The sequence below is a fragment of the Stenella coeruleoalba genome (genome assembly GCF_951394435.1).
Source record: "Stenella coeruleoalba genome assembly, chromosome: 5".
Lineage (NCBI taxonomy): Eukaryota > Metazoa > Chordata > Mammalia > Artiodactyla > Delphinidae > Stenella > Stenella coeruleoalba.
Window position 1 is genome coordinate 33,754,145 of NC_137150.1, and position 13,909 is coordinate 33,768,053.

General features: G+C 41.8%; 1 protein-coding gene across 1 annotated transcript in view; it reads right to left on the minus strand.

Moving 5' to 3' along the window:
- The window catches only part of TMEM108 (transmembrane protein 108), a 372,302-nt gene extending 367,586 nt beyond the window's left edge, over positions 1-4,716 (minus strand). The window contains exon 1 of the mRNA XM_079921274.1: positions 4,665-4,716. The gene's annotated coding sequence lies outside the window, so the exon portion shown is untranslated. The remainder of the gene's footprint in view (positions 1-4,664) is intronic.
- Between the last annotated feature and the right edge of the window lie 9,193 nt (positions 4,717-13,909).

Consider the following 13,909-nt stretch of genomic DNA (forward strand, 5'->3'; position numbering starts at 1 on the left):
TTCAAGCATTGTAATAAAGGTAAAATGTTCTAAGAACTTCTATAGGTTTACTTCTGTACTCCACCCTCAACTCTCTTCCACCATAGTGTCTCTAGCACCTCAAAAATTCTCACATCCTGGCCATTTCCCTGAACCTATTCTAGACCCTAGAATTTTTACCCTATTTTTGTGCCATGGACCCTCCCCTCCTTTTGGCAATCTGTTGAAGCCTAAGGAGCTCCTTCTCAGAATAATCTGTTAAATGCATAGAGAAAATATATAAGATTACAAAGGAAGCCAATTATATGGAAACACTCTTCTATCCACATCGCCCTCAGAGAGTCCATGGACCCAGTTTAAAAACATCTGATTGGGGAATGACTCTTCTAGGGTGATGAAAGCTTTTTCTTACAGGAAACGTTATGCAGAAAAGTTTTAAAAATACAAGGATGTATAGTAACAATGCTGCTAAATAACAGTCAGTGAAGAAAAGAATAAGGTGCGAAAAGAAGCCTGACCTTGAATTTCTGCTCAAACACAACACTATTCATGCTGTAGCTTTAAAACCCTACATTAAGGAATTACTCAGAATTTTTTTGGCTCCAGCCCTGTAGACACAGCATCTTCTGTGTACTGATGGCAGGTGAAGAAACACAGCACTGGAGAAGGCAAGACTGACACGAGCCCAAGCTTGGGTCCTAGTTCTCTAACTAGCTTTGTTAGCTTGGTCAAGTCACTCAGCTCTGAGGTGAAATTCCTTGCCTATAAAATGAGAAGGTTGAGCTAAACCATCCCTAGGTTTCTTACAACTCTGAATTATTAGGATTCTAAGACAATGCACAATCATTTCTCTGAGAAGAAATATTAGTGAGATTTCTTTTTGCCCTAGGTTCACTGCATGAAAATACCTTCTAGATGAGAATTTTTCAGAGGCTTCAGAAATACCTTATTAAGACTTACCTGGTCATAGAATTTTAGACTTAGAAGGGATTTTAAGAGACATGCACCACATCTCACCAATCCCAGTGACCAGGTGAGAAAACTGAGGTTCTGAAAGGCAAATAAATGTATCTGAGGTCACATGATGAGGCAGTGCTACTGGACTGTTGTGACTACTGCCATCTAGCATCAGCAGGATTTTAGGATTTGGCACTGGTAGTAGAACCTAGCTCATGAGTTCACTTGAAGAGAGACAGAAATAAACTTCAAATAAGCTGAGCCATAGAATGGGGATGGCACGAGGAAGCAGGTGACTGGGGTAATGACTCCCAGCAGCAGTGCTCTATGCCTCCAGTAGGGTCAAAGCTCGTATGCACAGCAACCTCACTAGCAACAGTACTACCTCCCTCAAATATCATGGCTAAAAAATCCATCTCAAAGAACAGTCAATTACAAAAAATGAAAAACAACAACAAAAACAAAAAAGGTATTTCAAAACAGGGGAATAGATGAACGAACCCTGGCTAATAAGGTCAATGAAACCGGAGTTCAAGATTTGAATTGTTAATACAATCTTAAAATCTTAAAATACTTGTTAGGAATTTTTAAGTTTTAGGATTCAGAATAACTTTGACCTACCTTTGTGGACAGCGCTGAAGTATAGTAACTACGAGCATTATTTTAACTAATACCCTCACCACTATCTTCAGACCATGTAATTATTAGATACTGATCAGGTTTAAAAGTTACACGTGTATTTCCATAGTCCCGCCCACATGTAGAGACTAGTTTTATAAGCAAAGAAGTGGAAACTATTAAGTTGTTGGGAATTTTGATTGAATCATGATTTCAACCTCATTCTCAATTAGCCAACATGTATGCCAAGTACTTTCAAAACCTGTGCTATGAGGCTTCATTGTCAGTTTACCCTCTCCACCTCCCACACACAACCAGCAGAGTAATGGCACCATTCTCAACCCCCACGGTCACCATCCCTACCTTAGAGCAGCATTTCTGGCTTTCAGAACTTTTTTTTTTTTTTTAGATTTTCTTTGAGAACCGATACAGCCTTTCAAAATCTATACTAGAGGCTACACACCGCTGGTTTGCCAGCTCTGTATTTCATCTCTTCCAGGAATTCCCAGAGACAGCAGTGCCATCTACTGGTAGGGAGGGCACAACTTGTTTTCTGGAAGCCAGTGGGTGACTTGCCAAGGATCTGAAAGAATGGTAGCCTAGATTTGTGTCTTTGTGAGCCTTTCTTTTCTAGAGCACATTACAAGCATAACTGATGCTTACAATCTGAGACAGGGAACTCCACAGGAGCCCCCATCGTGAAGGGCAGGTCTTCTGTAAGCCACAAAAAGCCCAGCCAGTCTAGCCAATAGTGAGGCGGCTCTGCCTAGAAATGCCTCCTCAAGGCTCCTCAAGGCTGAGCCTCGCTGAATTAAACACTTCCTAGCTCTCCTTTCCCCCCCATGCTTCTGTATCAGATGATCTCACCCGTGCCCCCACCTGTGGCAATGTTATCCCGCTCCATCTTACAGCAAGTGTCCCAGGGAAGGTGCTCAGACCTCTCTCAACGTGAAGGCTCTTAGATTTACACAATGTGACACAGATCCTGCTCAAAGGACGCTACTGCTTAGGCATGCAGGTCAGACTCTAATCTCTCTCATTCACTCTCTATCCCCCCCCTCCCTGACCCAGGGGACAGAAACAACAGAAAGGAAATGATTTTGTTGTTGCTTTGAAAGCTACACTAGTGGGCTTTTATCGACTCAGAAAATAAACCTTGTCCTGTAGGTCACCGAGGTACCTTGCTTCCCTAAAGATAAACTAAGCCTGCCAATCTTTCTGTTTTCCCTTGTGTAACCTAATAAGTGTTTCTCAACCTTTCCAAAACCCCTGCCTCCCTTCCACAGGTTAAAGATAAACACTGCATGCCCTCTGTGTATTTATATAACAAAAGTGACATTTTTCTCTGTAAACATAAGCATATACCTTTTCAAACTATACCACCTACCCCAGCCTCAGAATTCCTTCCTCTCCCCACTGCATACCAGCTAAAAACAAATCACTGACAAATTTTAAAATTATTCTTACTATTCCAAGCTGTCAGGTGACAATCTATATTTTACTTTATGAGAGTAATTTGTTATATTCCCAACAAGCTTTGCAGCACCTTCTCTTTTACTTTCGCTCACCCCAGAGAACCACCAAAAGTTGATTTGTTACAGCTGATGTTAATTCTGATTCCCCCTAACAAATTTAAGTGTTCCCTCTTCAGTTAGCTTGAACTTGCCAAGTAAATTGGTTGCTTAGCAAGTGTAGGCATTTCACAGGCATGGGGTGTGCCTTAGATGCCTAAAAAAAATCACACTGTTTCCTAAAAAAACACAAAACTTTGTATGGGGAAGGTAAGAGTAATAAAAAGCCTTTGAAGCAGTAGCTACCAGGAACTGGAGAGATTGTTGTCCATTTCCTACCAGAGTAAGTTCTAAATGAATTACAGTGAAACTCCAGAATACAGTAAAATCTTCCTAATAACAGTTAGTTGAACCATTTCTTACCGAGCAGACTACCAGGTATATCTAACAAATTAACCAGTGGAAAACTGAAGGGATTTTTTGCCCTTGCTATTTGCAGGTCTGGGGAAATGCAGAAGGAAAGAGGCAGGGGATGCCTCCCTTTTTAAAGTATGACTTAAAGGAGACATTCCCCCCCACCCCCCATGCACAAGCAGGTTTGGCATCCAATGGTCTTCTTTAAACATGCACTTTTCAAAGAATTAAGGAGATCTAAATGGGTGTAATTTAGACCCTGCCTTCCCTTCTCCCTACAGCCCATTAACATGCTGGAAATAAGTCATTACTTGCTTCGGCAGCCCAGAAAAACCTCAGTTTACAGAGATAACCAGTTTACAGAGATAAACGCCCTCCCCTCCCCACCCCGCCCCTCAGAAAAAGGTTTTCTTGAAGGAGAATATCAGTGTGATGGTCTGGTCTGCAGTTCACTGCAGGCATCTCCCTCCTCACAATTACCAGTCATCAGTTTCGCTGTAATTTCTTATGGTAGCCTCTCATTTAGACCTGCTCCGCCAGTGCCCAACTGCTTTTAAAATCATCATTTTCCGTCTCCTTACGGATCTCTGGATTCCTTCAGCAGGCTGAAAGCGTTCAATTTCGGTGCAGCTCGGGGACTGAGAGCTGGCGGGCAGGTCCGGAGAAGCCTTGCACCGGTGCACCTGGGCTGGCCCACCGGTCCTTGCCCCCACCACCGCCCGCACGGCTGCACCAGGAATTCGGCTTTGCTCGCCGCCGCCGGATTACTTCGAGTCCCGCGGCTTGGCCAAAGAGACACCACATTTTTTTCTTCGTTTTCACATGTGACAGGTCCCACTGAATTAAAGATATCTTCTCCCCGGCCCCTGCCCCACCACCTTTCACCCTTTACCTGGGGAGGGGGTCGATACCAGCATCCCCCCGGGCGGGAAACAAAGGCTGAGGCGAAGCTGCCAGGTGGGCAACTCCCCTCAGGCGGACCCGTCACCGCGGTGAGGAGGATGGGCAGATGCATTAGAGGGCAGAAAAAGGGAAACCGAGGCACCGAGGATGATGGCTGAGCCCGGGTCTGCATCCTCTCCCAAGCGAGGCTCCCCGGGCGGGCGAACCCCAGACCTCCTCCCTCCCCGCTGGCCCGCACCCGGCAGCGGAAGGGCAGGGAGGCCGCCCCGCGGCTGTTCTTACCTCGGGAGAAGCGCTCCGGCTCCCTCCGACGGCTCGGGAAAAAATGCCCCACCGCTTGCGCACGCGCACTCGCGTTCTCGCGCCTTCGCGCCCCCGCGCGTGCCTCTCAGACCCAGCTTTGGCCCGCCCCGGCCCTGTCCGTCAGCGTCCGCGAGAGCCAATCCAGTAGCACGGGAGGACCAGCCCCGGTCACGTGGTAGTGCCAGCCAATCACCAAATTGCCCTCGGCAGCACCCTCTCCGATGTCTCTGGGGGTTCGGTTGCTACCGAGTGGAGCGGGTGCGAGGTGTGCACAAAGGGCTGAGTGTCTGTTTGGGGGGTTAATTGGCGCTTGATTGAGCAATTACTAGATCAATCGATATCTCAAATTCTAAATATGAATAAGAATGACCTGGGCATCTTGTTAAAAGGAGGATTCTGATCCATTAAGTCTGAGATGGGGGTTTGAGACTTTGCCTTTCTAACAAGTTCTAAGCGGTGATGATGATGTTCCTGTTCTGAGGACCACGCTTTGGGTAGCAATATTTTGAGGACATTTGTCAGAAAATGATGGTTAAAACCCCCGCTCCATGTTATCTAAAAGTTTCAAGACATTTTCCTTCTTCAAGTGATGGAAAGCATTCCAGTGACTGACTAAACAAGGGGTGTTCTGGTGACGCTCGTAGTTTGGGCACAGGCTGAGGGAAGGTATGTTTCATTTCAACATCAACCATCCTTGGCCCATGGGACACAAACCTGCGCTGATTTGGTTGGACGCTCCTTATCGAGAACTAGGTCATCTTAAAGTATTGGGCATGTGTGTCACTGTGCTATACTCTTGGCCAGAGAAGCAACATGAGTGGTTTCTGCTTTCTGGAAACTTGCAGTCTGTCACAGAGCTACACAGGCAAACTCAGGAAGAAACATATAGGAATAACATGTAGGGAGCTAATTGTTGCAGCATCTTGGACAATTCAGGCCAGAACTATCCAAACTAAGCCAGAGAGGTTGTAATATCCTATCTTAGGGATCTTTGAAATTGTCGAGATAGACTTCTGTCAGTAATTCCGGAGTCTGGAATTCAGGAAGCCCAATGCCTCTGTCATCTCTAAAACTTGACCTAAATCTAAGTATTTTCAGACTGGCCACTAGAATATTTGTTGTTCAACACAGTCAATCCCTTATTACTCAAGACTGCACCAAAGTGATTCAAAGGTCTAAGTGCTGCATTCTCTAAAACCTTCTTCCTACTTCAGACCAGGTGGTGTGACACTGCTTCCAGAAGTTTTCTCTCACTATTCCTCAAGGTGATCAAACTGTCACTTAGAGAAAACTTCACCCCTGTCAGTGTGTCTTGGGCCTCTGGCTTATCAGCCCTACAAGTGAAGCCTGCTTAACAATCTCAGACATTGTTCACAAGTGTCTCTATCAGAGATAGCATAGCACAAAGCTCAGAGTTGCAGGGAATGCACTGAATCTAGCACAACAATGGTTCTGGCTGCAGCTGGAGTAACGAAACGTCTAACCAAGAAAAATGTGTTTGAAAGTCTCAGAGAAAGTTTATTGTGCTGTCTTTAAACCATTGGTTCTCAAGCTTGGGTGTACATTAACGCTTTTAAGGAAATAGGTTTTGGGGGTCCTGTGCCTAGAGATTGCGAGTGGAGTGAGGAGTGGGGCCTGGGCAACTATGGGTTTAAAAAGTTCCACAGGTGATTTGTATCCAGCCATGCTTGAGAATGCCTGTATAAGCTGCTAGATTGAGGAACTCATTGTTTAACAAGGGAAATCAACTCTGCAACACAAATCACTAATGACATAAAGATTGGAAATACAAGAAACGCTTCCACATAATTTGTGAGAATAGATTTTTTAAGGCCAAAAATAATTCATAGGGAATAAATACTCAGAAGACTATTCAGTACACTAAATTTAAAAGCCAGGTTCACAACTAGGTTTAATTCCAGTTGGTTTAGTAAATATTGCAAAAAGAACCTATTACCTTTTGTTAACCACACCAAACTGATGAACTCTCTGGTGATATCTTGACTTGTTTTATGTCCTTCTTAACTAAAAGCAAATTTCTATTTGCATTATTAAGAGTTATTCTCTGAGGCTTTTCCCAAAGTGTGCAACAGAATCACCTAGAGTCCTGTTTAAAATGCAGAATCCCAGGCCCCCACACCAAACCTCCTCTAGCCTCTCTCCTGTAACAATTCTGAAGCCACCACTAGTTAAACTTGGGTCCAAGTTGTACCTCCTGATACAGAACATCTACATTTAGGCAAACTCTCAAGCTGTGCTATTAGTCTGCCATGATAGCTAAATAAAGAATGTGAGTCTATTTTAAAGTATTCCAAGAGAGTCTCAGTTCTCTTTACTGGGATTTTACCAAATTCTTATATTTTGTGACAAAAAGTGATTAGTGCTAGGATCTTGGAAAGCTATTGTTGCACAGAGTTCTTCTATGGAGTAATATTTGCTGTAGTGGAGTATGACCTAGTTTTTAACTGAATTAGTGAGGTCCCCTCAGAACACTCTGCCAACAACAGCCATTTTGCTCAAAAGTGACTTTATTGGAGAGACTGTCTTTTCTCCATTGTATATCCTTGCCTCCTTTGTCATAGATTAGTTGACTACAGGTTCATGAGTTTATCTCTGGGCTTTCTATCCTGTTCCATTGATCTATATTTCTGTTTTTGTGCCAGTACCATACTGTCTTGTATACTGTAGCTTTGTAGCATAGTCTGAAGTCCAGGAGCCTGATTCCTCCAGCTCCATTTTTCTTTCTCAAGATTGCTTTGGCTATTCGGGGTCTTTTGTGTTTCCATATAAATTGTGAAAATTTTTGTTCTAGTTCTGTGAAAAAGGTGGTGCTGGGAAAACTGAACAGCTACATGTAAAAGAATGAAATGAGAACACTCCCTAACACCATACACAAAAATAAACTCAAAATGGGTTAGAAACCAAAATGTAAGGCTGAACACTATAAAATTCTCAGAGGAAAACATAGGCAGAACACTCTGTGACATAAATCACAGCAAGAACTTTTTTGATCCACGTCCTAGAGAAATGGAAATAAAAACAAAAATAAACAAATGGGACCTAATGAAACTTAAAAGCTTTTGCACAGCAAAGGAAACCATAAACAAGAGGAGAAGACAACCCTCAGAATGGGAGAAAATATTTGCAAATGAAGCAACTGACAAAGGATTAATCTCCAAAATTTACAAGCAGCTCATGCAACTCAATATCAAAAAAACAAACAACTCAATCCAAAAATGGGCAGAAGACCTAAACAGACATTTCTCCAAAGAAGATATAGAGATTGCCAACAAACACATGAAAGAATGCTCAACATCATTAATCATTAGAGAAATGCAAATCAAAACTACAATGAGATATCATCTCACACCGGTCAGAACGTCCATCATCAAACAATCTACAAACTATAAATGCTGGAGAGGGTGTGGAGAAAAGGGAACCCCCTTGCACTGTTGGTGGGAATGTAAATTGATACAGCCACTATGGAGAACAGTATGGAGTTTCCTTAAAACACTAAAAATAGAACTACCATACGACCCCACTACTGGGCATATACCCTGAGAAAACCAGAATTCAAAAAGAAGCATGTACCACAATGTTCATTGCAGCTCTATTTACAATAGCCATGACATGGAAGCAACCTAAGTGTCTGTCAACAGATGAATGGATAAAGAAGATATGGCACATATATACAATGGAATATTACTCAGCCATAAAAAGAAACAAAATTGAGTTATTTGTGATGAGGTGGATGGACCTAGAGTCTGTCATACAGAGTGAAGTAAGTCAGAAAGAGAAAGACAAATACCTTATGCTAACACATATATAAGGAATCTAAGGAAAAGAAAAAAAAAAGGGTCATGTAGAACCTAGGGGTAAGACGGGAATAAAGACACAGACTTACTAGAGAATGGACTTGAGGATACGGGGAGGGGGAGGGGTAAGCTGGGACAAAGCGAGAGAGTGGCATGGACATATATACACTACCAAACGTAAAATAGATAGCTAGTGAGAAGCAGCCGCATAGCACAGGGAGATCAGCTTGGTGCTTTGTGACCACCTAGAGGGGTGGGATAGGGAGGGTGGGAGGGAGGGAGACACAAGAGGGAAGAGATATGGGGACATATGTATATGTATAACTGATTCACTTTGTTATAAAGCAGAAACTAACACACCATTGTAAAGCAGTTATACTCTAATAAAGATGTTAAAAAAACACACACACACATCACAAAAACTTATCTAAAAAAAAAAAAATGACTTTGTTTGCCACATCAGAAATATGGAAGGCTGATGTGTAAGCCTGCAATCTAACTTCCCTCTGCTCTCACACTTATTAAAAATGTATTTCACAGCATTCAAATGGGGGGAATTTTTTCTCACCTTGTAAACTTCTAGCTTTATCTACTGGGTAAAATAAGTACATTTTTCACTGATATTTAACCAGCATCAGTAATTTAAATTTTTAACTAGAAAAGAATTTATTTTCTCTTTGTGAGTGTCATCATTACAAAAAGAGGCATTGAGAAACAAAGAAATTCTTGCTTGAGAATAAGAATTTGAAAAAACAACATCCAGGCTGTCATTCATTTTCTGTTTCTCAGTCTGCTTGCCTCACAAGTATAACCTGGCTGTCCTATCCCAGGAAATGGATAGGTTAGTATCTGATATAAATCAGGAGTTAGCTTATGCAAGCCCTCCTCCGTCCCTTCCCTCCCAACCCCCCCAGAAATTGCTTAGTAAGAGATTTAGGAATATTTGAAAAGAAAAGAAAGAGATAAGACATAAACAACCAAGTCTCCAGAAATCCACCCATTGCTCCATGCTGGTCAGAAGCCCCACAGACTGCTTTATGATTGCTAATTATGTTTTTATCTCTCTAGCAATAAATATCTTCTCTAAACTTAATTTTTCTCATTCATGAAGACCCACAGATTACCCAAGATTCTAGTTTCCATCTTGCCAGGATAACCATTTTATGTCTATGTATCTGTATTTTAATAACTGGTACCTTTTTTTCCACTTAGTAGTGTAAATGTCTACAGATTTAGCCTAACACAGTGGACGTTTTAAGATAAGTTTCTGTTCTTTATATTCTTTATATTATCTATAAAGATATATATTCTTTTGTAATATTTTTATGGAATATTTCATACTTAAAGCATATGATATGCCCCTCTATACCTCCCCCAAATTAAGAAATAAAATATTATTAATAAAGTCAAAGCCCCCATGTACCCCTTCCAACAAGGTGATTTTTTTTTAGATGGAGATACCACACTTAGCAAGCTTAGCCACAAAGGAGAGAGAATGGTTCATGGAAGAAAACACCATATTGTATGCATATAATAGAAAACATAAATGTAAATGAGAAAACTTCTTACTGAATAAAATGTTTGGAACTTCCAAACTGATATAAGAAATGGATAACAGAGCTGGAAACTCCATGTGGTCCAACTCCTGTGCAGGTAACTTTTAGAAGACTATATAAGTACTGTGGAACAGAGATAAGGAGAGCAATCAAGTCTCATTCATTCAATAAAAACACTACATGAACCCTGTCTTTTAGCTCATTTTAAGTTAAGTTTAAGTCATCACAATTCAAAATAAAAAGTGTTATGTTACAAGTGAGGCTCATACACTATAAGAAAGCACAAAGGAGGAACACGGATTCTTATTGATATCAGAGAAGGCTTTCTGTAAAAAGTGGTACCTGAACTGAATTCCAAAGAACTAGTAAGAGTTAGCCAGGAAAGGACTAGCAGAAGGGTGTTTCAGTGCTGGCAACGGCCCATACAAAATCACAAGAGGCTGGAACATTGAGGAAGAGAATGTAGTTTAATTTGACTGGCTGTTAAAGGGGATGGACGGTGTTTGAAAGGTGGGGAAGAGACCAGAATGCAAGGATGGCAAATATGTCCTTCCTCCCTTTTCTAATCAGTCATGACATTCAACTTTATTCTAGTGATTATGAGTAGAATCTAGGCCCAAATCCCAACTCCTCCACTTACCAGCTGTATAAACCTGGACAGTTTGGCCCTTGGAAGATATAATGATTACACAGTTTCCTCATCTGCAAAAGGGAAATATAATGACAATACAAGTACTTGTCTCTTACATCCGTTAATGAGCTAATTAAACAATATAAAGTGTTTAAGCAGTGTTTGTCATGTAGGAAGTGCTAAATAAATGTTAGCTATTATTAGTAGTATTCTTCTAAATGTGGATATGGCCTCAGACTCCTTCTCAACCCGGTGTTAGTGACCTCCCACTTCAACCAATCAGAATTGGCACCCAGGGGGAAACTTTCAGCCCTCTCTGGTGCCTGACACAACTCTGATTTCAAGCTCTACATCCTAGTGCCACTCACGTATACTGATTCTTATCTACATTTAAGCAAGTTCTCTGTGATAAAAAGACCATCTCAGTCCGAAACCAAGTCACACAACAAACTAGCTGCTGACACACGTACATATTTTCTTGAAAATTTACAGATTGTCTTCACCAATTATTTTCTTTGTAATTTTTAAAAATAAATTTATTTATTTATTTTGGCTGCACTGGGTCTTCATTGCTGTGCACAGGCTTTCTCTAGTTGTGGCGAGTGGGGGCTACTCTTCATTGTGGTGCGCGGGCTTCTCACTGCAGTGACTTCTCTTGTTGTGGAGGACGGGCTCTAGGCATGCGGGCTTCAGTAGTTGTGGCTCGTGGGCTCTAGAGCACAGGTTCAGTAGTTGTGGTGCACAGGCTTAGTTGTTCCGTGGCATGTGGGATCTTCCCAGACCAGGGCTCGAACCCGTGTCCCCTGCATTGGCAGGCGGATTTTTAGCCACTGTGCCACCAGGGAAGTCCTTCTTTGTAATTTTTAATAAAACACATCATACTCTAAGTAGTTTGGACTTTTTGTCCCTTAGATGCATCACTTCTCACTTGGTCACACTCAAGTGTATATGACATTTTTATGACTATATCTCCCAGATTTCTGAACTATATTTCTACCACCTTGCCATTCCTATGCAGAAGAGCTTAGCATCCTCTATGAAGATGTAATATTGGGGCATGTGGTTTCCACCAAATGATACTTAAAAATTTTCAGGACTAATTCTTGGGCCTGGAATGTCATTCATGCATGTATTCATTCCCACTAAGAAGCACCCCTGGGGTTCTCTATGGTGAGTAAGTACTGGACTAGATGCTGAGGACATAGCAACAAGCAAATAGGCAAGGTTTCCACCAAAGCAAAGCTTACTATTTTATGCCTGTCTTTCAATCCCTACCCTGTAGGCTGAGAAACTTTGTTAGCCCTAGGATGGAGACTGTTGGTGCCCCAAGATGCTCTTGAATCCCTTTCACCAGCTCTGTGTTCACACCATCCCCCACCCTCCACTCCCTTTGTGATAATCTTCAGAGGATTACCTTTGACACTGAAGCCACCTCACTTATATGGAATCAAAAATGCCTGAGAGCGACACCACCCTGTTGGGCAGCCTATGACTAACAGCTCTTTTGCTTTAAAATGTGACAAATTCTGCAGTGTAATTTACACTACAGAACTCCCCATAGATCAGGCTGAGTCTGTTGCTTGAAATCCCACCCTTCCTTGGCTCTTATGAATTCCTCCTCCTTGTGGGCACTTCCTTTATAAATCACTAGCACCTGAATGCTTGTCTCAGGAGCTGCTTCTGGGAGGACTCAACCTACAGCCACCTGTCTGCTTATTGTTAAGGTGTAGCATTTATCACACTATTTTACTTAGTGTGAGCCAAGTGATATAATCTATATTGTCAGGTGCAAGATGACAGAGACCATGGTTCATTCATCTCTGAAACCCCCAGGTCATGACACACAGTTGGAGCTCAGTGCATCTCTGTTGAACTGACTTGAGCTGAAATGCCTCTGGCTGCCTCATCACCCCATCTCCACCCCTCACCAACCACTTCTCTGATCTTATCCCTACCTCTCTGTCCCTTGATAACTCAGCTCCAGCCACATTGGCCTTCTTAACTCTTCCTCAAATATACCAAGCCCACCCTTGTCGCTGGCTGGAATACTTAGCCACCACCCTCTACCCCTCACCCTAACCTTGCATCTGCAGGGCCCTCCTCCCTCACTAAATTTAGGTCTCTGCTCAAAAGACTTCTTGTCAGAGACGCCTTCCCTGGTCAGCTGATCCAAAGCAGCACTACCTACTACAACTGTCACCTCAACTTTCTCTATCAGGGTTCCATGAGTGTATTAAGCCCTACAGAAAACAATTTCAGTGACTGTTTCCTCCCATATCCCAAGGATTGTACACTGCTGGTGTCATTCTAGGTGCATAGGAGAGAAGTTAATTAATTGTATATAAAGGGTGTCTTTGGGCATCAGAGCTTAATTCTCTGTTAGAACTGGTAGAAAAGGGCTACTCTAAACTATCATCCTACATATTTTTTTTTCTTTTTAGCTCTTACCAACATCTGACGAATTATTTCTTTGTTGTCTCCCTACCCCACCCCTCAGTAGAATATAAGCGCATGGATTTTGATTTCAGTTTCTGCTTATCCTCAGTGTCTAGAACTGATATATAACAGACACTCAAAAAGTATTATTTGAATAAACTTCACAGGATAGACTCATGTTGTAACTCTTCATATAAAAACTTTCGATTGTAAAAAGAATTCATGTTAAAACTTCTCCATATTGAAAAAATGTATATTATAGATTACTCAAGAGAAATGATGAGACATAAAATGTTAAATAGAATTGGGGAAGCTGATAATTTTATCCAGATAATAATAGTAAGAGGCTTTAATTATCCAAACATAAAGTAACCAGCTGCTCAATCAGGATGGGAGATGAGAGTACGGGTAGGGGCTGGATGTTAATAAATTGAGGACTGCTTTCTAAATCCCACAAGGAGGGAACTTTCATCCTAAACAGGATCAGAAATGGACCCTAGAGATTGCTGTGGGTGAGGCACTAGGCAAAAATTAATAACATAATTAAATTCCACATCCTCATGGGACAGGGGAAAACCAAGAAACCCATCCCATACAATCTAGATTTTTTAAAAGGGAAATGTGATAAATATAGGCCCTATTTAGGAGACAATTGAAAGGAAGAACTTTACAAAGTCAATAATCCATAAAAAAGCCTATGTACTTCCTCACTGCTGTTTGCTTTCCAAGAAAAGCATATACCAAGGAACGAAAATAAGCATTAGAAGTAGGAGCTAAAAAGAGAAC